This window comes from Macrosteles quadrilineatus, unplaced genomic scaffold, assembly GCF_028750875.1.
Source record: "Macrosteles quadrilineatus isolate MER2022 unplaced genomic scaffold, UCM_ALF_1.0 Scaffold_1__1_contigs__length_201487025, whole genome shotgun sequence".
Lineage (NCBI taxonomy): Eukaryota > Metazoa > Arthropoda > Insecta > Hemiptera > Cicadellidae > Macrosteles > Macrosteles quadrilineatus.
This window is the reverse complement of record NW_026542594.1, coordinates 114,953,104-114,979,881: the sequence shown is the minus strand read 5'-3', so window position 1 is coordinate 114,979,881 and position 26,778 is coordinate 114,953,104. Positions and strand designations below refer to the sequence as shown.

The following is a 26,778-nucleotide window of genomic DNA, read 5'->3' as shown; positions in this document are numbered from 1 at the left end:
ATACTTATACACTCCACAATACCATATACCGTACGATTATCATATACCTCTACAATACAACAATAACTGAGCCTCGCCCTCACTCGCGCCATACTTATACACTCCACAATACCATATACCGTACGATTATCATATACCTCTACAATACAACAATAACTGAGCCTCGCCCTCACTCGCGCCATACTTATACACTCCACAATACCATAAACCGTACGATTATCATATACCTCTACAATACAACAATAACTGAGCCTCGATACAGTTTTCTATAACAGTTTTATGGAAATTAAAATAACATTTTATAAAACTACAAGATAAGTTTTAGGTTAAACCAATTAAACTAAAGTAGGACATGATTATAATAAGTAGGCCTACGTGTATTATTTAGAAATAAAACCTAAATCGATAAACAATTAGTTTTAGTTTTATTTTATTGGGACTAAACAATTATTAGCTGGTGGCAGTGCTATGTAAATCAAACAATTCGACGAACATCAGCCAACACTTGATTGCATACGCGAGTTTGATTAGCTTTGAAGAGTTATAACATTGCAACTGTATATTATTGCGTGATCGAGCTGTCTCTGAAATCGAATCATCCATTATTTATCACATTACGGAATTGGATTTTAATAAATAACGCATGAAACTTTTTTAATCAAATACGTTGAGATTAAACCATAATTAAAATGAGGTCAAAATGGCAATAGACTCCATTGAACCAATTATCAATTGCTAACAGATTACGATACCATAAAACCTTTTAACAAAACTCTGATGGAAGTGGAAAGGGGAAAGTCAATCAAATCCTGTCAAGTTAAGAGAGTTGACAGGAGCCTACTTACTTAGACTAAGTCGTGTCCTTCAAAGCTGTACTGTAGAGGATCCATCATGTAGTATGGATGAAATAGGTTGTGGACATACAATACAAATGTTTTAATAGTTCTTTAGCAAGTATTATACAGTATCAAGATTCGTTAGTAAATATAAAACCATTGAGGGTCTGTGTCATAGATATTGTGCGATCTCAATGATGAGTCTAGCATATGACTGTAAACTTAAACTATCTTTACTCTCTGAACTCTGAGTGTTAATGTGTTGCAATGAATGCTTAAGATTTAAACTGCCAATGTGAACCAATAGACAGTTTTAGGAGTATTAAACTAAACTACACAAAGTAATATTGACATAAATGTCAATAAAAAATTGAGGGACGACTTTGTTAAAAAATTATAATTGTCAGTTAGGGCTATTTCAACACAAAGATGAATGAAAGGTAAATTAAGACAGGAGTAGCTTTTTTACTGAATAAGACAAACTGTTTACCTAGAAAATGTAATTTTTACTAAAAGCTCAATCATATGGGAAGGTTAGGCCTAGTTCTGATTCATTAAAACGCTTTTGACTTTTCTAAGGATCGAACAGGTGACTCTACTAATTAATTCAACCAATACTAACACTAAAACCATAATTCAGATTTGTAATAAGGAATATGGGGTTAACATTAATTAAAAATGCAATTAAATCTTTCACAATAAAAGGTGTACTAAATGTACCGATCGGAGTTAAGAGTGCAATGGTTATTGTAATTCATGAAAATAACACATAATTTTATTTTGTAATAGGAATTAGTTGCGAATATATATAGACATGTTAAAGATATATTATTTAAGTGTATTATTGGTGCTAAGTAATAATTTGTCTTTCCGTTTATAACTTAAAAGTAATAACCAGTTATAATTTTTTTGTCTATGTATACAGTTGGCCTATGCTTTCAAAGTATTTCAGTCCCTCCATGTGATGATGGGCAGACTTCGATTTACAAAGTGTTTTTTTATGTAGTTTAAATCATTATTTGAACCAAAATATATTTGTATTCTTTCTCCTTTGAATATCATCCTTTAAAAAAATTTTCACTGTTTAAAATGCAGTGCTAAAGAGCAGCAGCATGATGACTTAGGGGAACAAATAAAGAAACATTATAGTATATTTATGAAACAACAAACCAAACTTTATGTTTATTCGGCTGTTTCGAATGATTAATATTGATAAAAAATGAGTTTAAAGCAATAACATAACAAACAGTTCGTCCACACGGAGGGTAACTGTCGTATGGTTTATCATTGTACAGTGGATTACGGCTGGGAGCCTACACATGTGCAGCGTCCCTCTAAAACAATACTGATTGTCAACTGAATTACTGAATTAATAGTCCGCTGGAAAATGTTGTTTACAGGGTTATTAAGGTAATTTATTTCATCAGAAATAATACACAAAAGAGCGTTGTTTGCTGAATTGTTCAAATTGAGCGTTTTGCTTAAATTAGATAAAATATTTACGTGCTCAGTGTATTCGATTATATTGAATGGTCATGTAAACATTTTTCGTTGTCCACTCTACCTTTCGTGACTATAATAATACAGTAAAAAAATACATAAAATCTGTTACTGAACCACAGCGTGGTCGCTCTGAAAGTCGTCAGATTTTAATCAATTTATTACAAGTTTTAATTGCGATAACGTTGAACAGTTGATTATATCAGATGCGGCGACGGTTTAATTACCTTTGAGGAATGGAATACAATTTAATTAAGCTCTTTTGTTTAAGCCGGTTTTAATTAACTTTGTCTTTATTTGACTTCTCAGAGATAGTATGATAGCCATACATATTGATAGTAGCACGATATAACGAATTACAATTTAAAATCTAATCATATATTAAATCATACAATGATTGCGCAAATGATGTTTTTGATCAAATGGCACCAGGCTGTGTTGAGATTAAGGTACTTACTGTCTGCTGTGAGGAACATCTGCTAGACTACTACACTTTATAATGATATAAAATCTAAGACATTTTGTAAGTGTATTGATACCTATAGTAAAGCAATCAACTTACTTTCAATGGTTCTGACGTGATAACCTGATCAAGCTGAAACCTCATAATTTCAAATTCTTATGAGTAAATAAATGTATTATTGTTTTAAAATCAGTAAATGTAAATTGCATAATTAATGAAAATACTTGTTATAACACCTAATGTAACAATTCTGTAATCATAACAAAGTAAATTTTTGGGTACATTTAACCAATTAACTATTTTTCTAAATCTATTAATTTATAAAGAAATCACATAGCTCAGTTTTAACCTTCTGACAATAGTTTATCGCTGGTTAAATATATTTGATAATGCAATAGAAATGCGCAATGCAGCTTTTCAACGAGACATGCCTGGGAGTACAGTACGAGCCACATATAAAGCTAAACAGAGGGAATGTAACACATGTTGTACCACAGGGTAATTGTAGCATTTCATTGCGTTGTTGGGGAACTTATGACGATGTATAGCTTATATTTTGGTCTCGTCTGTAAAGCCTACTTACTTAAGAGAAAAAAATCCTTCCTAATCCTTTTTATAAGTAGTCTGATTAAAATAGCACTGCCTTATTTCGTAATACTTTAGTTATATATTGCTTTTTATATTTTTTGGGGTCAGATTAGAAAAATACTTTTACCAACAAGAGGTTGAACAACCTCTTAAGACTACCACCCTTAGCACGATGTAAGGGGTGTTATTTTTGTTGGTAGTATATTTAAGTGGTTGAACTTTGGATTTTTAAAATTAAACATTAAACATTATAAAACTACAGAAACATATTTTTACGTTACAAAGCCACAGTTCTGTTAAATTGAAAGTAGGAAAAAAGTTACCCTTTTATATTTTATTCATAGGAAAAGATACTGTGATAACACTTAACAGTGATTTCACCAAAAACATAATCCTAGATCACAAAACCGACAGATATTTTCATTATCCTCCAACTATAAACACAACTAATGAAATACATTAGCAGGTGTGTTCAAGGTCAGAGGTATTGATTGTACAGAGGGGTCGATGGACTAGACTGTACTGTAGTTCCTCCCTCACACAGCACACTAACACACTATTGCACTGGTCACTATGTATATGAGTGGGCTTCTGTATGCTTATGAGGAATTAAACACACAACAAAGAAGCATAAATAAATTACCATTAATCGAATACAAAATATTTTAAGATAAACAAACAAACTCTAACGTACGAGTAGATAAAAGCAAAGCTCTCTTAGGTTGAAACATTGCAAAAACAGCAAACAAGTATAGTATTATTAATGGAGGCAATGTAAATATTTTCTCCTATGAATTGTGAATTGTGAAAGAGAGGATTGATAATTCCAAAATGAAATGTGGTAGGAATAATAATGTGAAGGTAATGGAAATACCCTACAATCATTCCAAAAATGACAGAGAAATATCAAAGGTTTCCTACAAAATATCAAACTTTGCGTTTCAAAGTCTTATCGCTTACAAGGTGTACGTTTGCTCCTCTCCAACCCATGCTTTGACAAGTGATATTTAAACTGAGTTGAAGACACGCTCCTCTCTTAATTAATAATTTCGTTAATCCCGGAATCAGTGTTTATTCCACCATCGTCAGCAGTGAAGAGGTCTTAGTGAGGGATGATGTTGGTGAGGAGAGGAGGGGAGGGGTAGTCGGGAAATTCATTGAAGTGTAAGGTGTTATTTACAGGGAGGGCAAGATACAGTGGGGAAAACCTATTCCAGTGGGCATCTTCTTTATACGACATACACTCTCTTAGTAACTCAATGTAAGGTAACGTTGGATTACTTGATCTTGTCTTGATTGTTACGATCCTAAGGTAACTACAAAACATTGTGGGAGGTATTTTTGGGGTGATATACGAATAATTCATATTAAAACAGTGTAGTACTGAAAATGTGACACTCAAGGTAACAATGTATACAATTTTAAAATACTGTTTATTTTTTTTTGAAAAACTATAAAGAGGCCCAAATAAAAATAGGGTAAAACGAAAACGTGCAACAAAAGTTAAATAATGCAATTAATTATACGTTCGGTCAACACGGTTCCTGATCGACTCAGTAAGGTTGCTATGCTATAGATGTTTATTTGATCTACAGTAGATAGGCAAATGTAGTAAGAGCCATGTTTAACGTTTTACTTCACTCACTTACTCATCTGTCCTGGCTGGATTTTATGAAACAGGCAGATGGATACGTAGGGAAACTGGGGAAGTTTTTCTTATTTGTTTATAACCTTTTGTACAATTTTGTTGGTATAGAAAAAGTTTTGTAGGGAAATTATTGACTTGTTTTATACATGAATTTACATAAAACCTGCAGAAACTTGCGTAAAACAGAGCAAAATGCCGTTTATTTTGTTCTAGATTGGCCTGTTAAATATGTAAAGGCTGCAACGAGGGGTTATAAGCTTCTCGGGGGATTGTGCATCTAGAGCGAGGCAGTAGAACACCTCTCCTCCGTTTACATTGCGATTAGTTTATCTCAGGAAAATATTACAGTCTACTTTGAGAATATTTACTAACAAATGTTCCTTTGAAACCAAAGAAAATTAAAAGTTTTGTAATACGAAAAAACACTTTGCAATCACCGTCAAGAAAACTGAAACACGTTCATATTAGGAGATCGCGCAAGCAACATTATTTAATTCAAATCTCTTATTCAATTCTGTTGATAGAACAATGCCCTAAAACTCTTCTCTACCGTTCATATTGTGATTTGAGCATTGTAGAAAATTCGTATTTAATTCTTTTGACAGTAATTTGTTCTGAGATCTCTCAGCAATTTTTGTATTCTTCTTTCGTCTACCTAATAATACCGTATCGTATTTTAAGGTTTGAACATTGCCATCAACGAAGTAATTAGAGTACTTTGTAACTACAAATAACACGAATTACTAATATTTTTATGTACAACAGAAATAAAAGAAACTAGTATATTAAAGTGGAAAACGAAGAGGTATTCCAAGAAATGTTTTTCAATAACAAATACTGTACAACAGTTACTAACATAATACAGGAAAAATCCAATTGTTTAAGAATATAATTTAGTTAAAAATCATCATGGTAGAAATAGGAATAATTAATTCATTGCATTTTTGTTTTAAACCCAACGTTCACTGATAATCGAGGAACGCCCTGTTAAAACAATGTGCACAGCACATCATGAACATGATTCGTATACTACATGATTATGTAATGTACATGTTTTGGTAAACACTTAACCATCACAACTCAACTGGAGTCCGTCACGTGTCCTCTGTAGGCGCGTTTGCAGGGGAGGGATTGTATGATGGGGGGGAGGGGGAGATGTACTTAGACAATTAATCCAAGGTATTAGTTACAACAGCTCGGGGGCCTCTATGATATTGCGAGATTTACCTTTCCCCAACTTCAGCTCTGCCAACGCTCCGTGTAGCAGCACATCACTCTACACTGTACAGGCTACGTCGTGCTACATCGTGTGTGGAAAACATACTCTACTTATACAGTATGAAAATATAGGACCGGAATTACAATAGGTAGTTTATTTCAAAATATACAGTGCCTCTGAGTTCATAAACATTCAGTTTCGGAGTGTGATTAGTAGATACTGGCACGAGGATTTCAAAACCTTAACAGCTCATAATGTTAATTTAGTTTCTATTTGTATTAAATTCAACCTTTCACAAAGAATGTAATAAAACTACCTAAATATGTTTCTAATAAATATACAACAAAAAGTATAGCTACTGAAAACCCTTTTCAGTTATAAAAAAAAACTTGTAGTGTAATTTGTAGGAGCTAAACTTGTATAAAAACCAATTTATAAAAGTTTAGCTCCTACAAATTACACTACAAGTTTCGTTTCAATGTTTGAAATTTAGGTTCTTGCCAATTGTTTTAGGGTTTAATTCAATAAAATTTTTGGGCACAATAATAAATATTTTATTACAGTAACTAGTCCCAAAACTTTATAGTCTAGCTTTGATAAAACAAAACCAGTGATATATGATTCAGTAGTAGGTCTATTCCACATACTCTTTTAAAAAGAAGAAAGGTCAAGACATATTTAACTGGTAGGCAGTAGGAAATGTCACCCTACGGTTACTTGCCCTGTTTTTGATGGTTATCACTTTAATACAAATGCAGAACAGGGTCAGGGGAGGCTATTAATCTTGAACCCACATTAATCAGTGACTTAGACTTAGCCTGGAGTGAGGTGGATCGAGCCATGTGTCACCCTCGGCTAGTACAATACTTCACTACGTTATCTTACATGCGAGGTTTGTGTACCGTATATAGTCAAACATTAATTTATGGGTAAAATGTCCACCTTCGTCTTGTCAGTTTCAGAGGTAAATAAAGGATCAAAACTTTAACTCGATTTGAGTTTAAAATCTATATTTTAATCTGGAAACACTTGTTTATATACATTTTCATGCCTGGGGAGTTTTTATGACTTTATTTCCAGATTCTTAATTTATTTTATAAACGTATTAAAAACTTCACTAAGGGATAAACTAGTGGATTAGTGTTATTCAACTACTTATGTCTTAAATAACACCTTTATTTTTTGTTTCCCATAAATAATAATTTAGTGACCGTTGGTTTAGAAGGCGGAGACTGTTAACTATTATGATACATGTAAACATGTTATTTTATACACATATAAACAACATTAGAAAAACTCCCGCAGACCCCAACACTGCATATGTAATCGTTTTGAAAGTAATCAAGGACTGTATTACCTTTGTATAAAGTACTATTATGAAATCTGTTAGACTATACCGTACCTATCCTCGACAGACAACTTATTACATACAGCCCGGGTATTAGATGAGATTGAGGTACAACAGGTCACAGCAAGGTACAGCGGCTGGCCGGAGATTGGATTGTTCACCCAGGGGCAATGCGGTTTCCTTGACTGCAAATGTGATCACATAGCCTTTGCATGGCCTCTTTACTGTCTCGTTTGACAATAGTATAGGTTACTAAATTGACACCGACATCGTTTTAGATAAGTAAAAATTTTTTTACGACAATATTCTAAAGTTTAAAATAACTTAACAAGACTTTAAAACTTTCTCATCTATGTTGAAAAAATGTTTACGGACAAGCTATGTTGTGTAAACAAACATGGAGGGATATCGTGTCTGCTTCATCTAAATAGGTACTTTTAAAGCCAAAATGGTACTAGTTCAGCACTAAGACCAAGCGGTACGACGCTCAAGTTTAACCCAAATATTATTAAAATGCCACTTTTGGATTGCGTTCATTATATCGAGGAAAATTTTAACAAACTATCTCACATTGCCAAAGTGTTAAAATCCTGGCCATCCTCAATATTTACAACATGGCTTTTAAGTTTTTTTTTCATTTTGAAGAGTCAACTTTTACAGAAATACGCAGTTATAGACATACATCTTATGCAAAGGCTCTAGGACACGTAACAACAGGATATTTTATTGAGAAACATAAACAACAAAACTTAATATGTTAATTAATTTCAGTTAAAATGCATCTCTTTAATCTGTATCAACTTGTTGTAATTACCTGGCTATGGCTAGGTCGGCAGCGTAGCAAGTCTCATCGCCAGCGGCAGTCTGTAACAAACACACTCAATTACCATAACTCAATTAACAGATCAAAGCAGCAAAGTGCGGAGTGCGGAGTGAGAGGCGAAGGGTGGACGTATAATTACGATGATAATTACACGCCTTCCACGACATCCTCCTTCCTGCAATCCGCAATCTACAGCTGTTAATCACTATCTGCAATCCGCAATCGCCCGATCATTAGGAGAACCGATTAGGAATCATTACTGTAATGGAAATATTGGACATTGTTGTCCATGTTATCGGGTAGTTCAATAGTTGGAAAACACTTCCTTTATTTAGGCAGGTGCAATTTGAATTTATAACTGATACAATCGTAACAAGTCCAAGTACTACTAAAGTAAATTAAAAGTGTCATAGAAATAATAGGGTACAATTGCTTTCCTCAAACGTGATTTGTGTGAAACTTCCAATAGTTATTGATAAGCAGAAAGAAGATCGTTTGCGATTGCTACCAGAATAAATCCTCCTCGACCTGTCAGCGTATTTGTCAATGAAAGTTTAATAAAACAAGGATGCCTCTTGAGGGTTGGCATAAAAATATAGACGTAAAAGCGTTTAGGATTAGCTATAATACCTCGAAAGGAATTCCCAAACTTGACACTACACAAACGTCATTCTCATTGTAAGCAGAAACGCAAGGAGTGTTGTATGTAAATTAACAGTCAGTAAGTTGAGCCACGTTCTTGTATCAGTTTTCTCGCCTAACCTAACTGCCTCAAACTGCAGATACAGAAACGTGCCTGTGCCGATATAAGCTTTAAATAAAGCGTATTGGCTGGAGAGTCCGGGTTATGTCCGATGAAGTGGTCGTCAGATATAATGGTCCCATTTCTGTACAGGCGCTTCGCCAGCCCATTTCAGCTCCCTTTAATCCGTTTACAATAAGGCCAGCTTCAGCACCTTTCCAGCCGGACTGAATTTTAAACACACAATGAAAGTGAATTCTAGATAGCTTTAACAATATGAATGCCCACATCATATATTTCACCAAACACATGCAAAGAAAAGTATTACATAATCCATAAAAATAAATTTTTTATACAAAGCGATGAAACATTTTGCAATTTTGAAATATTTTCAAACATATGCAAATTCGTTACAGGTAAGGTTTATCAATGTGTCGGTCGTTATGTTATATTATTATATAGTATATGACAGAAACTGATGATTTATCTGATTTATTTAATAGATTGCAAACAGCTTATTTCTCAATAGTTTGCAAAACATGGTATTTCTCATTCACAAACCAGCTGATTTACTTCGACCACTACTTTGTTCTCGTCAGCACTAACTATTTTCACTCAACCAAACAACCAAACCAGTAAAGATTGCTGTAGTGACCAGAGGCGGGGTTGACTGGGAGATTTTCTTTCACCAACAACTGTCTCCCGCAACTCTTTGTCATTAGTTCAGATTAATAAAAATTAATTTAACTTTTAATGACTTATTTTTTCCTCGCAAACTTTGGTCGATTCATTCTTCTAAAGATGCAATACATTAGTAGCTCAACACTCAATTAACGATTTGAGGAACATTCTACATCTAAGAAATGACGAAAATGTGATTATCATAGCAAATCTTGTGAGTTAAAATACATCGGTACATGTATCCAAAATCTTTAGTACGTTTATGCATGGATGTGTAATTTATAATGGAACATTAAAAAAGCGCTATGTAATGTATAATTTAAATGTAAGAATTTATCGGGTTTTGTGGTATGTACCACAAAGACAGTCATACATACCACATAGACAGTGGTATGTGGACAGACAGTCAGTCTGTGGACGTCAGACAGTAATTAGTACAAATAGTTTATTCGTAATTCTAAAGTTCATATTGTTAAGTACGAGTTGTTTCTAAGGAATGCCAAATAATTTGCATATAATATTACATTTTGTATAGCTGATTTGCCAAAATACAAGCTAATTAGTTATTGTAAGTACAGTTTAATTTTGAAAACCTTCGTATAAAAGATTGTTAATGATACCTGAAAATGCCAATGAACTATAGAAGTAGCTACCCTGACTGGCATTGACCCAACGTGGATGGTCGGAGGTCTAACACCCATGTGTTAATCTTACAATCAAACGTAGCCTTGTATAACCACAACTACTAGCCCTAAAATAACTCAGTACTTCTATTAGGGCCACTAATTTTACAGATAGTAAATGGAAACAATAGTGAAACCACAGAATTGTCTGTGGTGAAACTCTTAAATTTGGAATTTCTTCCCAGCTACAAAACCAACAAAACATAGCTTATAACCATATTATGACACCAATATTCAGTTTAGTTTAGAAAAGGTTCTAGTCTTGTTGTTACTGTAATTGCTATTTACTTATGAAATTGATCCTCATTAGTCGTCATACCGATACTTTTTTGTTTATACACGTATCTATGGCAAATCGGTTTGAAGAATAAAACACAATTCAAGTTTTTAAATTGCATGTTCTATCCCAAAACATGATAAAATATAGGGTGTTCTATAAGAAATTTCTAAGTTGGCCACCATATTGTAAAATGGCGACTGAATTTCAAAAAACTAAATTCATATTTTTAACTTCCACAAAAAAATAAAGGAACGTCGCCCATTTAAAGTTTTCTCTGATTCTTACCGCTTCCGATATCCCAATGGTGGCCTCCTTGAGTTGATCACCCTGTATATATAAACAAATAACTAATAAATAAATAATTATAATTAACAAAACTAATAAATAATTAGTACATAAATGCTAACTGTTTTTTTATGTAAGTTTTACTTTTGTTTGACTTTATTTAGCATAAAAAATTAATTCCAAATGTATTACAACCTTAAGAATTCTAGTTCAGAATAAACAAACAGCATCAAACTGTTGAAAATTATCTTGAAATAAGACAAATTTATTTTAAACAGTGTAAAATGAAACCATTACACACAATTACGTTTGAAAGTAATTGTGTAACTTCGTAGAATGTTGATCAATTTACGTCGAATAAATCGAATCGACTATCATAATTAGTTGCAATCAAATGTTTTACAATTATATTGAAAACCAATTTTGAAATTTTTACCAGGTAAGATTATAAACTGTATTTAATAGTGCATGTCAAGTAACGCAAATGTAAATTCATAAACAACCTTATTAAAATATATGACAATAAAATATGTTGGTAGTTATTTGAACTGGATCGATAATTACATTCAAACTCCTAACGTAAGCCTTTATAAATTTACGCCCTTTTCATTGCAAAAATAATATGTCATTAAACAATGGACAAAGTTTTCTGCGTCTAAAATACTGCAGTGTCTCTGGGTTTGTTTAACTACGATGGAAGGAAAGCAGGCAGCGCTCGGGGGACTTCTCTCTTTTCATTCTCTATGATTTGTTTAATCTTAGAGAACAAACTAAAAGCACTAGATTATTTATGTCTACACAATTTATCTTGTATTTTGAAAAATCTCTGCAATATGCTTTATGACATTTTAATACTAACGAAATAAGTAACATAAAAGATACTTGAGTTTAATGGTATTGATAACTAAGCATTGTTAACTGACAGTTTATTACAACTGTAATATATATATACAGACTGTCCCAAAAGTCCCGGACCGGTTTAATATTTTCTAAACGACAACAGATAAATCAACAAGATTTGGTACATCAACATCACACCTAAAAATCTACTTTTTTATGGAAATATAAATTTTCTGTCACATCATGGGGACGTCCCGCAAGGAGTCAGAAGGAAATCTTAAATAGAAGCATAGGTTGACATGTACATCAGATTAAAGGTCTTTACTAGCAGAATATAATGCTGCAAATTTAAACTCAAACGGACAACCAAGTCAAGAGTAACAGTGGTTCAAAGATTCATTTAATTTGCATTTGGGGGCAGAGCCCTAGGAGTCAGAACATTTTTGTTAGCGTAAGCATAGGTCGATATGCACATCAAATTAAAGGTCTTCACTAGTAGATTACAATGCCGTAAATTCAAGCTCAAAAGAACGCCTGAGTAAAAAATGGCAGTCGTTCAAAGATTCAAAATGGCAGGTTCAAGAAATCTTTGAACGGCCGCCATTTTGTAACGGGTGATCCTTTCGAGGCGCGGTTTCCGGCATTGAACTCTGCTAGCTAAGCCCTTTAAACTGATGTGCATATTGACCTATGCTCCTATTTAAGATTTCCTTCTGACTCCTCGTGGGACGTCCCCATGATATGACAGAAAACTGATAGTTCCTTAAAAAAGTAGATTTTTTAGTGTGGTGTTAATGTGCAAAATTTTATTGATTTATCTGTTGTCGTTTAGGAAATATTAAACCGGTCCGGGACTTTTGGGACAGTCTGTATATCCAGGGCTATGTACAGAGACGGGTTGGCGTGAAGGAGCCTAACCTGACAGCTGTTGTATCGAAGAAGAATCAGAGGAAGTTACGATATCGCTCATGAATCATTGATTGATGCTGATTGTAGCTCTGCTATCTTTTGATCAATTCCAAGTTTATACTACCACAACCCACTCACTGATGTAATATTATTATAACGAAAGTGAAGTGTAGTATAATATTATAACTCATTAAGTTCTAAAAATACTAATTATTTATTTAAATTTGCGTATAATTATCTTACTTAGTAAACTTACATTTCTAATTCGTTGAAATGCACACTCAACCACTTGTGATTATATAAAAGTCGATATAGGAAACAGTAGTCGCAAAAAATTAACACAAGTATAATAACTACTACTTTCATTACAAAATACAGTATAAATAAGATGAGAGTAAGTTTTAAGCATAATTTCTACGAAATGCTGAATATGGCCAAATATCTAAACCCAGCAGATGCAGGTTCAGTATTCCGACCACGAGTTTTCATATGGAATGTCGTCTTCTCTCGAATGTTTCCAACGTTAGTTGAATTCTGATCAAAAGATTTTGCTGATCATCACTGAATCACCTCTTTCCAAACATTTCAAAGCAATCTTTAACCGTCCACTGTACGTGTCAAATCATAAATCACTATTTTTATCGTAAAGAAGTGGTTTTAGAACATAAACACACTTAACACACAGATTCAAACATAAATACATTAAATCCGCTATTAAATAATTAAATGCTTCCACTAGAAAAAAAATACCTGGAATCAAATGCTATTCATAAAGCGTTATACTATTGTTAAAAAGTCAAATAACTTTAAACTAACAATTCGTAATTCTCTTTACTCAGGTGATAGTATTTGTAATGTGTAGCCTACATAAAATATACTGTATTTTAACACACTATTATATTACTTCAGTTGGCCATAACTATTTTAAATGCAAATCAATGTTCTGTGTGTTTTACAACTGGAATGAATTACCTGCATTTCCAATGTACCATTTAAAATTAAATATCTGTTTAAAACACGGGTTGATCATCGACTATGCTGTGTGTCGCTGAGCGCTGCAATCGTCCTTATTATTTATCCAGCACTACTCTGGTTTCGATGTTGAATTATTGCGTTAGAGAACCCCTCTCACATAACTTTTGTTAAATCATGTATAGCTATACAAGAAATATATGTTTTGCTGTTATTTATTCCCCTCCCGTTTGATTGAAAGCATGCTCAACAGAGTTGTATGTATATTTATGAGTTGCTGTTTCTTTTGGTTGGTTAAAAAATACTGAAAATTACTCTGAGACTACATCGTTGTATTCTCTAAGGTTACAATGAATTGATACACAAAAATAAAATCATAACAATATTTTTGTTTATTAAATTTAAAAATTAAAATATTATTTTACCAGTAAAGAATCTACATAGAAGTTTAAATTCATTCAATTACCACCAACCAACCCATCAGTAATACAGTATTTCCAAAAGTAATAGTTCTAGAACGATAAGCATATCTGGCTGGAAACTTAAATTGAACAACGTTGTCAAAACTTGGTGAATTACTTCAGATGGAACTGAAGTCACTGTCTGAGTCGTAAGAGATTGATATTATACATTTATTTATATGCATCGATACTCTCAAATAACATTATTGTTTATATAAATTACTTATATAAAATAAGTATATATTACACATATAATGAATTGCAAACTATAATACACTCGATAACACAAAACCAGTCCTCTTGGCTTCCTATCAAATGATATGTGGTACACATGTTACAAAAATCGGACTAATGAAAAGCTAAGGGTTTAAAAGAATAATATTATTCACAGTTCTCGTGGCAGGCTTAGTAATCGTTAAGTATGAATATTTAAACACATCCGAGGCATTGCGTTTGATTACAAATCTCTTCAGGTGTTGACTTTTAATGACGAGACTTTTACAAGAGGATGTCCTAATTAGAGGGAAAAATAAAATCTATTGATCAAACTCTCGTCTTTATGGTGATACTGATAGTGATTGCAGTTGGCAAATTAAGAACATTAACTGAGAATACATTTTGGTAAATTTACTTTGAAATAAATACAATCGGGCACAGCGATTTACTACCATAATCTGTGAACACCTAAAACGTAATTTTCCCGTCAAGGGATACACATTTCCTTAAACTTTCAAACATCTTTCAAAAATGCAATATATATTTATTTGATCAGGTTTGAAAACATGTGTGAAATCAATTATCCCTTGCTACTTATAGTGTTTTTAAAAGTTGATAACGTAATGACACCTAATATATTTACTAAACAGGAAGGTACATCATAGCTACATGGACTGGATATGAGCCACGCCCTGAGGGTAAGTCATGAGTCATCCTGCGATTGGTAGATTTGTAACCCCACACTCAGTTCCGGGCCTCGGGTGATCATTCCACCACCAGACCAGGGCGCCCCGCTGACAGTCACACACACACTAACACAGCAAATCCATATTGGACTGTCACAGTGTGAGTGTCTACGAACATCTTGAAAACTGATATCTTCATAGCAAAAGTAAGTAGTTTCTAGTGCGGTTATGAATCGGGACGATACCTCTATTCTAATTTGAACCAAAAGAACCCAACAGGGTCTGAAACTATCAAAATAAAATCCAATAAAATAAAAAATGTATACAGAAAAATAAATAATCGACTTGCATAATCAAGCAATGGCGGAGAAACGAGTTGATATCAGTCGTCACACATAGCCTTAGCACTTGATTCTGTTTTTTGAGGTCGAAAAATATATCATTTTAAATTATATTATTATGATGTGAATTTTTCTAAAATGTTGTTATAACGCGTTACCTTCACTAATAGCTAGTTTGTTATCGGTAAAAGCTGTGGCTGCATACCAAAACATCGACAAACGGCAAATTTAATGATTCTTGAACTAGTTTTCCAAATCGAAAACAACTCTAATAATCATACGACAGCACGTATAATTAACGGTATGCTGAATGTTTTTAGTAGGATTGATAAAACAACCACAGCGACCAGAAATGACCTTGAGGGCGTGTCCACACTCGTTACTGTATCAAATAATGACCTTGTGTTTAGTCTCCGGATTGTATCACTGTAGCCCCAGGAGATGTTCTGAGTGGACGTTGCATTGTTGGAACACAAATGACCAGGACACGAGCCCCAGGTCCTGACTGAGGTAGTCCATCTGCGAGGATACAATGTCTTGTCAGCAGCATCAGCAAGTCAGACAATGGACCAATGTGATAGGAATATGTGATAACATAGACGACCCGATACGGTGCTTAGAGTCATTCTAGAGTGACCTACAAGTGATATGTACACTAGCTGTTTTTAAGCATATGAAACATTTATGAACTTATTCTACCTAATTGTAAGATTTGTTCATAGTAAACCCAAGACTACCAATGAAGCTTATGTTCTTAAGGTTTGATGGAAACTTGCACGTTTGTGACACCTGTACATAGTAGGTCCTAATGGTTATAGGGTCATAGAAGACTCGTGTCTACAACGCATTGTTCAACGTACGAAAGTAAAAAAAAATATTCCACGAATATAAAACGGCCCCAAAGTTTATTTTTATGCATTTTCCACTCATATTGGGTGAATTAAAAGTTAGATCAACCTTAAATCCCGGTTCGAATAGCAATAAGACTTTTGTAAATAATCCTTTTTATATTGCTACTCAAAACATTTTGCTGTTCCCCTCTTACATTTAGTAGTCCCCTTCCAATCCGAACTTCCCTGCTAGATGAAACATATTGCATCAACGGCCATTCTAAGTCACCCCGTCATTGGCGAGGGGTATCAGACGCTTCCATTTCCAGTCCCCAGGGGTTTGATAAAATGTTACTTAAATATTCTAAACACTAAACCACCTCTAACAACATTTGTGTTATAGAAAGGTAGTGTGATTTTGCTTAATGTACAAAATAAACTATTATCTTTCATTACGATAGAGATTTTTGCATTTTTAACATCCATCTTTGCCGTACTTTTTCACCCATGCAAAAAAATGTTACTACTGTACTTCCTTGACGATGTTTGAATTTTAAAACTAACAACGTACTTAAATTACTAAACGAGCATTAACATAACAATATCAAGCAGCTGGAGCCTGGAAGTCAGGCAGTTCTCTAGTGTTCTTAAAGGAGGAAGGGGGGGGGGGTTGAGAGGACTGAAGGGGATGTCAAAGAGTGCATTATAATTGCACCAGTTGCTCACCCTGCCTGCACTTCTACACATGTTACTCTCATTACAAGTATGTTATAGTTAAATGTCCTTCTCAAACTTTTACACACTAAACGATATCATACGGCGATGTTTCGGATTTCCCTTATTTGGAAATAGTTGCATAAAACACATTCCGTAAAAATATCTCAAAGTAGGATAAATTTAGTTTACGAGTGGGAGGAATCGCAAGCTTTAATGAGGTAGAATCCTAGATTATCTATTTATGTTATTTTTGACATATTTTGTAAATATTTCAAACATGTTTATTACCTAGTTAATTTAAGACAAACTAAAGTAATTTTTCTACTCATCATTCAAGGCAATGCTACTCGACGTTTCCTAAAATACGAGTTATACCATTCAGATTATTCTGGAAACGTTAACAAACACAGTTCGCTTCCGGTCAAGAGCCCATCGACAGAACTGTATTAAATCAACGTTCTATTCAAAGTTCGCCCCTTCCAATTCGCCAGGGAGGCCTCTTACAAAAGGGAACTCGTTTTCCCAGACCTCTCGACGAAATATTTCCTACTGCCCTCGTAATTTATCTTTAAACTTCGTTTAATTTTAAACACCTCTTAATCAACGTCTAACTAGACCATCAAGAGAGTAACTAAATGAATAAGATACATTTCAAAACTATAATATTCAAGACACAAGCTATGCACACGTTGCATGTTATGAACATGTTACAAATGCTGTACACTTTACATAGGGCTAAATGCATATAAAACATTCTGCAGATACAAGGAAAGTATAATCAATGTTAAGGAAATAATATTAATAGTGTGCACATGCCAGTGATATGAATTGAAGAAGCAGTGATATCATCAAATTTTGGTCGTGAATTAAAAAATGAAGTCGTCTGATATTGTAGAAGAGCACACGCAGTTTTAGTAATGCGTAGAAGGACCAAGCCACCTTACTAGTGCCGTGTTTAGTTTGACGAGGGGTGAAGAAGTTTTGATGACTTGCATTCTCAGAGAAAAGTTCAAAGTAACGCACAACTCGCTGCAGTTAGCCTTAGAAATCCTTAGCTGGACTTAGTATTTTTTTTTTTTTAATTTTTTTTAATCACAACCAACTATGCTGCAGTTACTTAGAAGGCTGCGTATAATAATCACAACTAACTATACTGCAGTTAAAGGGCTGCGTATAATAATCACAACTAACTATGCTGCAGTTACTTAGAGGGCTGCAAATAATAATCGCAACTAACTATGCTGCAGAGGGATGGGTATTATAATCACAACTCTGCTGAAGTAAGCCTTAGAGGGCTGCGTACAATAATCACAATATATGATTTACGTAAAGGAATAACAACAGATTTTTTTACGGAAAAAAGTTATCACAATATGCAGTTTAATAGTCATACATAAACTGTGTAAAAACGTTGCATATATTTAAATATTGTACTGCGTGTTGTCATTACTTTTCTTATATGGTGGATTCTAAGGATCGAAAAGAACCAGCTTTGAAAAAAATCTATTTATTGAAGGCATCAAAAATTGGTTATACTCAATAGGTATTTATACAGAAAAGAATGCTTCTGTTGTATAAAAAACATTTGAATTGATCGTCATTCATTCAAAAATGCTTACAGGAATTGAGTGTATAATGTTCCTGACAATAACAAATGAAGACATTCAATTACTAAGCTAAACATAAATTTAAATCATAGCAGCTAAGTAATTACCAACTCTAAAGTTGGTATTCTCCATTTTATATTTAAAAAGGGATCAAAAAATAATTGGTTGAAAACAGAAATCAATGCACTGAGTTTACTAAGCCAACGTTATACTTTTTAATCGAAATGTGAAATCGAAAAGTACATCCAAACTTTAAAGCAATTACACGTGATTCCGGAGCTTAGTTGGAATGGAATCCACAGCGACGCGATACATACGGCACGGATAAATCCTCCAACATCCAACCGTGCGTTCCACTCAATGTTCCGCTATTTTTCATTTCATCTGGATTTGATAGTGTCTAATATTAAATCCCTGAATTTAACTTTGTCATTGAAATGGTCCATATAATAAACGGCAGTGACATGCATGGATTCCTAACACTTCGAACGTTTTATAATTATTAGTTACAATATTATGCACGTGCTTTGACATTAGGCCTAATTAAAGTTTTTATAAAAGTCGTTAATAATACGTGTAGTACTACGTTCAATAATGCTATGATTTATTTTCATCCTAACATTAATTGGCAAGTTATATTTAATACTATAGCCCAGGCAAATTAGACATATGCTCCCCAAAAAATCGTCTAAAGCTGGAAAGTGTTTTAATACCTTTTGGGGGTCCCAAATAAGACTCCTGTGAGTTTGCGACGGATTCTGACGTCTGCTTAAGTTTTGGGAGTCGAAAAACTATGAAAATTTTGCACTTTTTTCAGTTTTTCGCTTATAACTCCTAAATAACGAATCCTAAGGAAAATGTTGTTCAAAGGTGTCTTTTAGTGCATTAAATTCCGCGTCGATTGATGTTAAATACGTCGAAATCGGCCCAGCCGTTTAGCCGCTGTAGCTTTTCAAAGTTGGGATATTTTCATCAACATGGCCAAAAGGTTGATTATTTGACCAGTTTTCGGCTTACAACTCCTAAACGACGCATGCTATACAAAAATGCACCTGTAGTTAGTTTGGAAAACACAAAATTCTGCGTATAATGTTTTTTTTATTAATCAATAACGGCAATTGATTGTTACTTACTTCGTATGGTCGCCATTTCATTGAAAAAAGTATTAAAGTTAAAGTTGGGAAATTTTACTAAAATTGGTAACAACATAGATCCTGTCCTTAAATGGATGATGAGTTATTAGATAGTGGTTTATTCCATGATGGTCATCCAGAGGTTTATCTAATAAGGTGTGATGAGAGTAAGACACCCTATGTAATTTTAAGTCCAATATTGTTGTCTGAGGTTCCGAAAATTCTAGGATTCATATCCCAACCACCCATTATATACGATCTATCCCTGTATTCATCTTTCAGTTTTTGGCTTACATCTCCTAACGCATGCTATAAAAAAATGTTCCTGTAGTAGTTTCCTGTAGAGCATAAACGTCTGCGTAGAATGTTTTCCAATTCATCAAGATCGGCTTCACCATTTGACCGCTATTGATTGTTAACACTAGATCAGATGCAAAATTCGGCGTAGAATTATGATTATGAATTACTGGATAGTGGTTTATTCCATGGTTATCATCCAGAAGTTTATCCAAGAATGTGTGAAGGGAAGGGTAGCAAGACCCCCTATGTAATTTTAAATCTAATATTGTTATCTGGGGTTACAAAAATTCTAGGATTCGTCCTAAGCTCCCATTTATACGATCCCATCTATGGACACTCCAAAATGGTGTTAAGCGATTCTAATATATAATAAGATATTACAACGAGAAAGATTTTATTAAATATAGCAAAAATGTTATTTTTTGGCTTAATAAGCGAAATATGATAATGGGACAGATGTACATAGTTTTACTATTTAGCCTATTAAAAAAACGATTGGGAGTTTTCGTAGATTTTACCATATTATTTTTCTACTTCTCATCATTGGAATCTTAAGAATTCATTCTTTGCTCTTATTGGTCTTGCCACAAATGGTGACATTCGGTACCATCCATCTTTTTCGTCAGATATAGAATTGAGATAATCGTGCCCCTTGCAAGTCTTTCAGACAGCATTATATCCCTGCATTTCAAAAGGAGCAAGATAATGTAAACCTTTTTTTTAATGTACACGATAGTCGAGATAGGTTGACGGAGTTGACAAGTTCTTGTCGAACCGGTGGATTAACCGTAGTGATGGGAGTTAACCCATTGGCGTTAATTTTCCATACCTATCTCTCTGAATTAAGTACACTTTTAAATGAGCTCTAAAGGATTGGTGGATGAGCAGCCCCTTTTGTTAGAATCAATGTCAAAATTAGTTGAAAGTGTCTTCTAGAAGAGACCAACCCTCACTTGATTTGGATATTTTCTGCTCCCAACCATGTAGGGCCAACCTGCTTCTGCAACTTCGTCAAGCGTTGTAACCCGTCAGAACACATTGAGATCTACATTGATTGGAGTAAACAGCATGAGTAGTTTTAGGTTACATGAATAGATTTTCGAATTTTCTACATCACGCTTTCTTCGTCAAACTGCGCTAGAGGTTCGGACCTATTTTTAATCCAAAGTATGATTAAAAAATGAGGCTTGGATTTAATGTGGAATATCACGTGCTGACTGAGGGTGGCAAATTCTTCTTTAATCTTTTCTGGTGCCATCACAGCTCGCAATTAAAGTCACCACTTCCTTTTTTTCTGCACAGTTTATGGTCATTATAGGCTTGCCTATTTACGATTTTCTTGCAAGCTGGGCCTTTTCATTAACCTCTGGATGACCATCATGGAATAAACCACCATCTAATAATTCATAATCCATTTAAGGACAGGATCTATGTTGTTACCAATTTTAGTAAAATTTCCCAACTTTAACTTTAATACTTTTTTCAATGAAATGGCGACCATACGAAGTAAGTAACAATCAATTGCCGTTATTGATTAATAAAAAAAACATTATACGCAGAATTTTGTGTTTTCCAAACTAACTACAGGTGCATTTTTGTATAGCATGCGTCGTTTAGGAGTTGTAAGCCGAAAACTGGTCAAATAATCAACCTTTTGGCCATGTTGATGAAAATATCCCAACTTTGAAAAGCTACAGCGGCTAAACGGCTGGGCCGATTTCGACGTATTTAACATCAATCGACGCGGAATTTAATGCACTAAAAGACACCTTTGAACAACATTTTCCTTAGGATTCGTTATTTAGGAGTTATAAGCGAAAAACTGAAAAAAGTGCAAAATTTTCATAGTTTTTCGACTCCCAAAACTTAAGCAGACGTCAGAATCCGTCGCAAACTCACAGGAGTCTTATTTGGGACCCCCAAAAGGTATTAAAACACTTTCCAGCTTTAGACGATTTTTTGGGGAGCACACCCTAAATTTGATCTAATTTGCCTGGACTACTAGCAGAGTACCCGTCCTTCGTACGGGGTTGGTATATAAGTATAAAATGCTTATTACAGTTATACTCAAGCTTTGAGTTTGCAATGGGGGAGAACACAGTTAGATAAAATTTGCTTCTTTAAATTTACAGTTTATTATAGTATTACACACCATAGCCATAATGTTCTACCAATTTACCTAAACAATAGGGGACAAATTTTTCAAAAATTCGCAAAAAGTCACAAATTATTCATAAAATTAAAAACATAAACACAACTGTAAATAATCCTACTTTGACAGTTCTCATTGTGTATCACAGTTTTGTGTTGCTGCTTAGTTCAAATTAGCTGTTTTCATAAATGCAAAAAAATAATAGTGCTGCACCCTGTTGGTAAGTGTTATAACTTTTTAATGCTTTCATATCATAGAACCAACTTTTTTAGTTGAAACAGCTGACTAAATTTTTTAATTCCCTTTAAATATGAATGCTCATAAGGTTAACATGGGGAATTACAGAGCCACTGGGGCGGAGGCCGAAAGGATTTTTGAGATAAGAATATGCCTATATGTTAATCGGGAATGTAAGCTATCGTCATGCCAAATTTCAGCCCAATCCGTCCAGTAGTTAATGCGTGATTGAACTTCACACAAACTTTCACATTTATAATATTAGTAATATAGAAAGACAGTTCAATTGATAGTTTGAGTATGTAGGCTGTAATCGTATTACTGTATTACGTATTAAATTGGTCCCGTCAAAAAGTTTTAATGGAACGTAGTCTTTCATAGAAAAGCTTTTGTGAAAAAATAACCAAAAAAATATCATTTTTTACAAAGAAATAAACGGTTCGCTGGATACAAACTTCCATCTATTTGATAAGCAAAATCAGGAAGGAAAGAGGAATTGAACATTTCTGTTCCTAACTTGGAGAATTGTTTAAGATAAGACTAAAGTCACACTCAAGTTTAACGTAAAGTTGGGAGAAACTTGTGATTTAAAAATTCTTAACATTCGGAATTCATTATGAATCATTTCCAAAAGTTTACTAAACAGGAATTGAAACGGAGCGTAAATTCAATTGGTAAAACAGTTTTCAATACTTTATTTCCATCGTTGATTTTCAAACAGAAAAACTTTAAAATGTAAAACGTTATACGATAATTAGGACTGTCCTAGGATAATTTGTTTTACGAATGTTTACAAAACCTAGCACATTTTAAACATGCTTTTAACACAAAACTGAACATCGTATATTACCAAGAGACTGTGATTGTTTGTGTGTTTGATGTATGTGTACAGATGGTAAATAGCAGACAGAAGTCTACTTCATGTAACAGAAAAAGGTTACAATTATGTTGATTATGCTTCATACACTAACTTTGTAAACAAAGTGTAAGGCAATGCGAGAGTATTTTATTTTTTTTTTATTGTAATTAGGCCTATAAGACTTATTACTTAACATCGCTGAACGGTTAAATAGATTCTAAAGTTTCCTGGCAAAATATCTTGTCGGATTATTGACAATATACATATTGAAAAAAAAAACACCTACTGTTCTCTATAACATTCTATTTATTATTACAAAAAATCAACACTGGTACAATTTTCACAATAAATGGATTTAGCAGAAAAATACTGAATACTGTACTATAAATTTGACTGTTAATACAATGAAACAATCTATCTCTCTTGGAATATCACCACAAGAGTATTAGGTTTAAATACAAACGTAATATTCAAATTCAATAGAAAACTATTTGATTCAGAATTTATAAAAACGATACAATATTTTTATACATGGAATATTTGACGATATAATTGAGTTGGTAGGAAGGGTCAGTTTTTGACAAGTGACACGAAACAGCAGCCCTAAGGGTGTGACTGGTGCATTCAATTATGTGCACTCCAGTAGCGCACCCTTCCAACACTAACAATCACGCTGTTTTATAAATGCAGTATACAGGGTGGACAACATCCCGGGACGATTAAATATTTCAAAAATAATAACAATAGAGCTACAAAACCTGGTTAAAATTACTGGACATTCAATCATTCCTACACGTCATTTAAGAATACCCTACAGGGAAACGGCCCGCTGAGACTGAAGATGTATTTTTTAAGTTAAGGGTTGATATACACATCAAATTTAAACACATAAAATAAAAAAAGATATTTTTTAGTATAATACAATTCAGTAAACTTGAACTGAAAAGAACATTTTTTTCAAAAATTGAATCCGTTTAAAGATTTCATGAATTTGCTATTTTGATCTTTGGTCGGCTGCTATTTTGACTAGGTTGTTAGTTTGAGTTCGGGCTTGCAGCATCGTATTTTACCAACAAAGACCTTTAATTTAATGCAAATGTCAACCAAAGCTTATTTGAAAAATGCTTGTGACTCTTAGTCGTCCCCAGAGAATCTTAAGATAAATATCACAGTAAGCAAAATAAAATAACGGAAAACTTGTATTACATTTTGTAAGAAAGCCAACCCCTAATTTTTGTGTGTATTTTTACGCCAGTAGCATTTTTTTACGTTTTGAAAGGGAATGGTTCAAGCCCTCGTCTTGGAAGGTAGCGAGTCACTGAGTAATGTGTTGAATACATTTTTGTGCCCAGTAACTTTATTTAAGTTTTTTAGATAAGCCATCTACTACGGTTTCTTAAGATAAAGCCTTAACCATAAGAATAGAAAGTTTTACTCACAGTCATAGGATAACACAACTCAAAACATCATTCTCTTGGAAATAATATAATATCACTATTTTTATTAATACAAAATATCTGGGTCTTGCTAATTGTTCCGTGGGATAAGCAACAACATTTTTATGCAGGAATTCATACAGATATTTACTACTTTGCTTAAATTATAAATTTAGATATAAAATAGTCAGTTTCTTACAATTATTTATTTTAATTTGAAAATGGTATAGTCTATGGCATTTTATTAGGGTGTGTGTTACCTTGCGAAATTAAAACTACTAAAAGATAAATATTTTTCATAAATGTTACACGTTATTTACTTAATACTATAAAAAACGTTATCCTTCGTAATTATTGTATACATTGTATATTGTATAATATAACGATAAGGGATTTTCTATAGTAAGTAATCGCTAATCCCTGTTGCACACAGGCACTGATATAGAGATCAGCCACGCCAAGCGTTCACACAGCATTGTAATGTAATACGTCGGCCTAATACCTGCTCAGCTCTTGGGCTGCACTTCATCCAGCTTTATTACTCAACTTCCCGTGGAACAAAAAGAAAGTTCGGTGTTACAGGGCTGTTTTATAAATGAGTTTGCGCTTTATTACATACAAGGATCCGTTGATTAGGAGCTTTCATTAAAAGGCGATTTTAAATCAAGAGTACAGTTTATTTCCAAACTGTTAGCCGATGTAATGCCTTTTAATTCATTTTATAGCATTTGAATACTATTGTCACTATTCCAATAACTTGTACTATACTTATAAAGCACTAACTAAACAGACAAATCATAATGTTTAGGAATAAACAACGACATTATTATATTAATAGATGTCGACGTGTATGACCTGTTCACTGTTCAGTACGTCAATGAACGAGTCACAGGTAAGTGATCAAAGTACTTCATACAAAGAACCATTTACCGCGCAAGGGGTGACATTACCCATGCAGCCTGTTGCAGACATAGAGTACGGAGCGAGTGAGGCTCATTATACGCTGAACAAATAATAACACGTGCGAACACAAAATGTCAATCACCTCGCGGGGGGGGGGGGAGGTATTGTTGGAGTGATTGGCGCGATACAGATGCAAATGATAACAAGAAGTCGTGGGAACATTCAACAAACATCACAGAAACAGAAACGACATTGAGAGGGCGTTATAATTGAAATACTAACTTGTCATCGAATAACAAGGATTTATGAATTGAACTTGAAGTGTGTGTAATTATTTCATATTGTGAAACAAATCTTTGAAGTTGTGAGACCATAGATCATTTAATAATTCGATAGGTGAAGGTAATTGTAAATTAGCATGCGCCCCACATTTTTCATTTGTAATATTATAAGTATTTATTTTCTCAACATATTTATAAATTATTTTATACTTTTTAGTGCGTTTAAAAACGTGGAATTTTTAAAAAGCATTTTTATTTATAAATTATTTAATAAGTAACATATACCAACACCTGAAACACATTACCTACTATTCAGGTTTTTTTATTTAACAGTTATACAGTCTATGTATTATGTTAATCATTAACTATGTTAAAGTTTTATAACGGTATCATACGTATTTATAATGATTGCAAATTTAAAAAGTTTGTTGCTTCTCACTAAATGTTCCCCATGACACTAAGTAAAACAAATATACAGTACTAAAATTAAGTACTGTATGGAGCAAAATTTTCATTTATGAATTAAATGCAACTTGCAAATGCAATTATGTAACTTATTTAGACAAACAGCACAATAGTTACTATTTAGAAAGTTCACATCTTTGGATTAACAATAGTAATTTTGATTATAAGGTTATTGAGATCTATTATTGGATTTAACTATTTAATAAAATGGTGGCAGTCGAAAATCACACAGAAGTCGTTGGTGTTGTATCAAATCTTGCCTATATCAGCCAAATATTTATCAATATCTTTGATCTTTGGTGCCCTGATGTTATTATTCTCCTTACCTTAATTTAAC

General features: G+C 33.5%; 1 protein-coding gene across 1 annotated transcript in view; it reads right to left on the bottom strand.

Annotated features, from left to right (window-relative positions):
* LOC128983596 (protein tincar) overlaps positions 1-26,778 on the bottom strand; it is an 85,562-nt gene that overhangs the window by 36,471 nt on the left and 22,313 nt on the right. Inside the window, exon 3 of the mRNA XM_054402944.1 lies at positions 8,417-8,466. The gene's annotated coding sequence lies outside the window, so the exon portion shown is untranslated. The remainder of the gene's footprint in view (positions 1-8,416; positions 8,467-26,778) is intronic.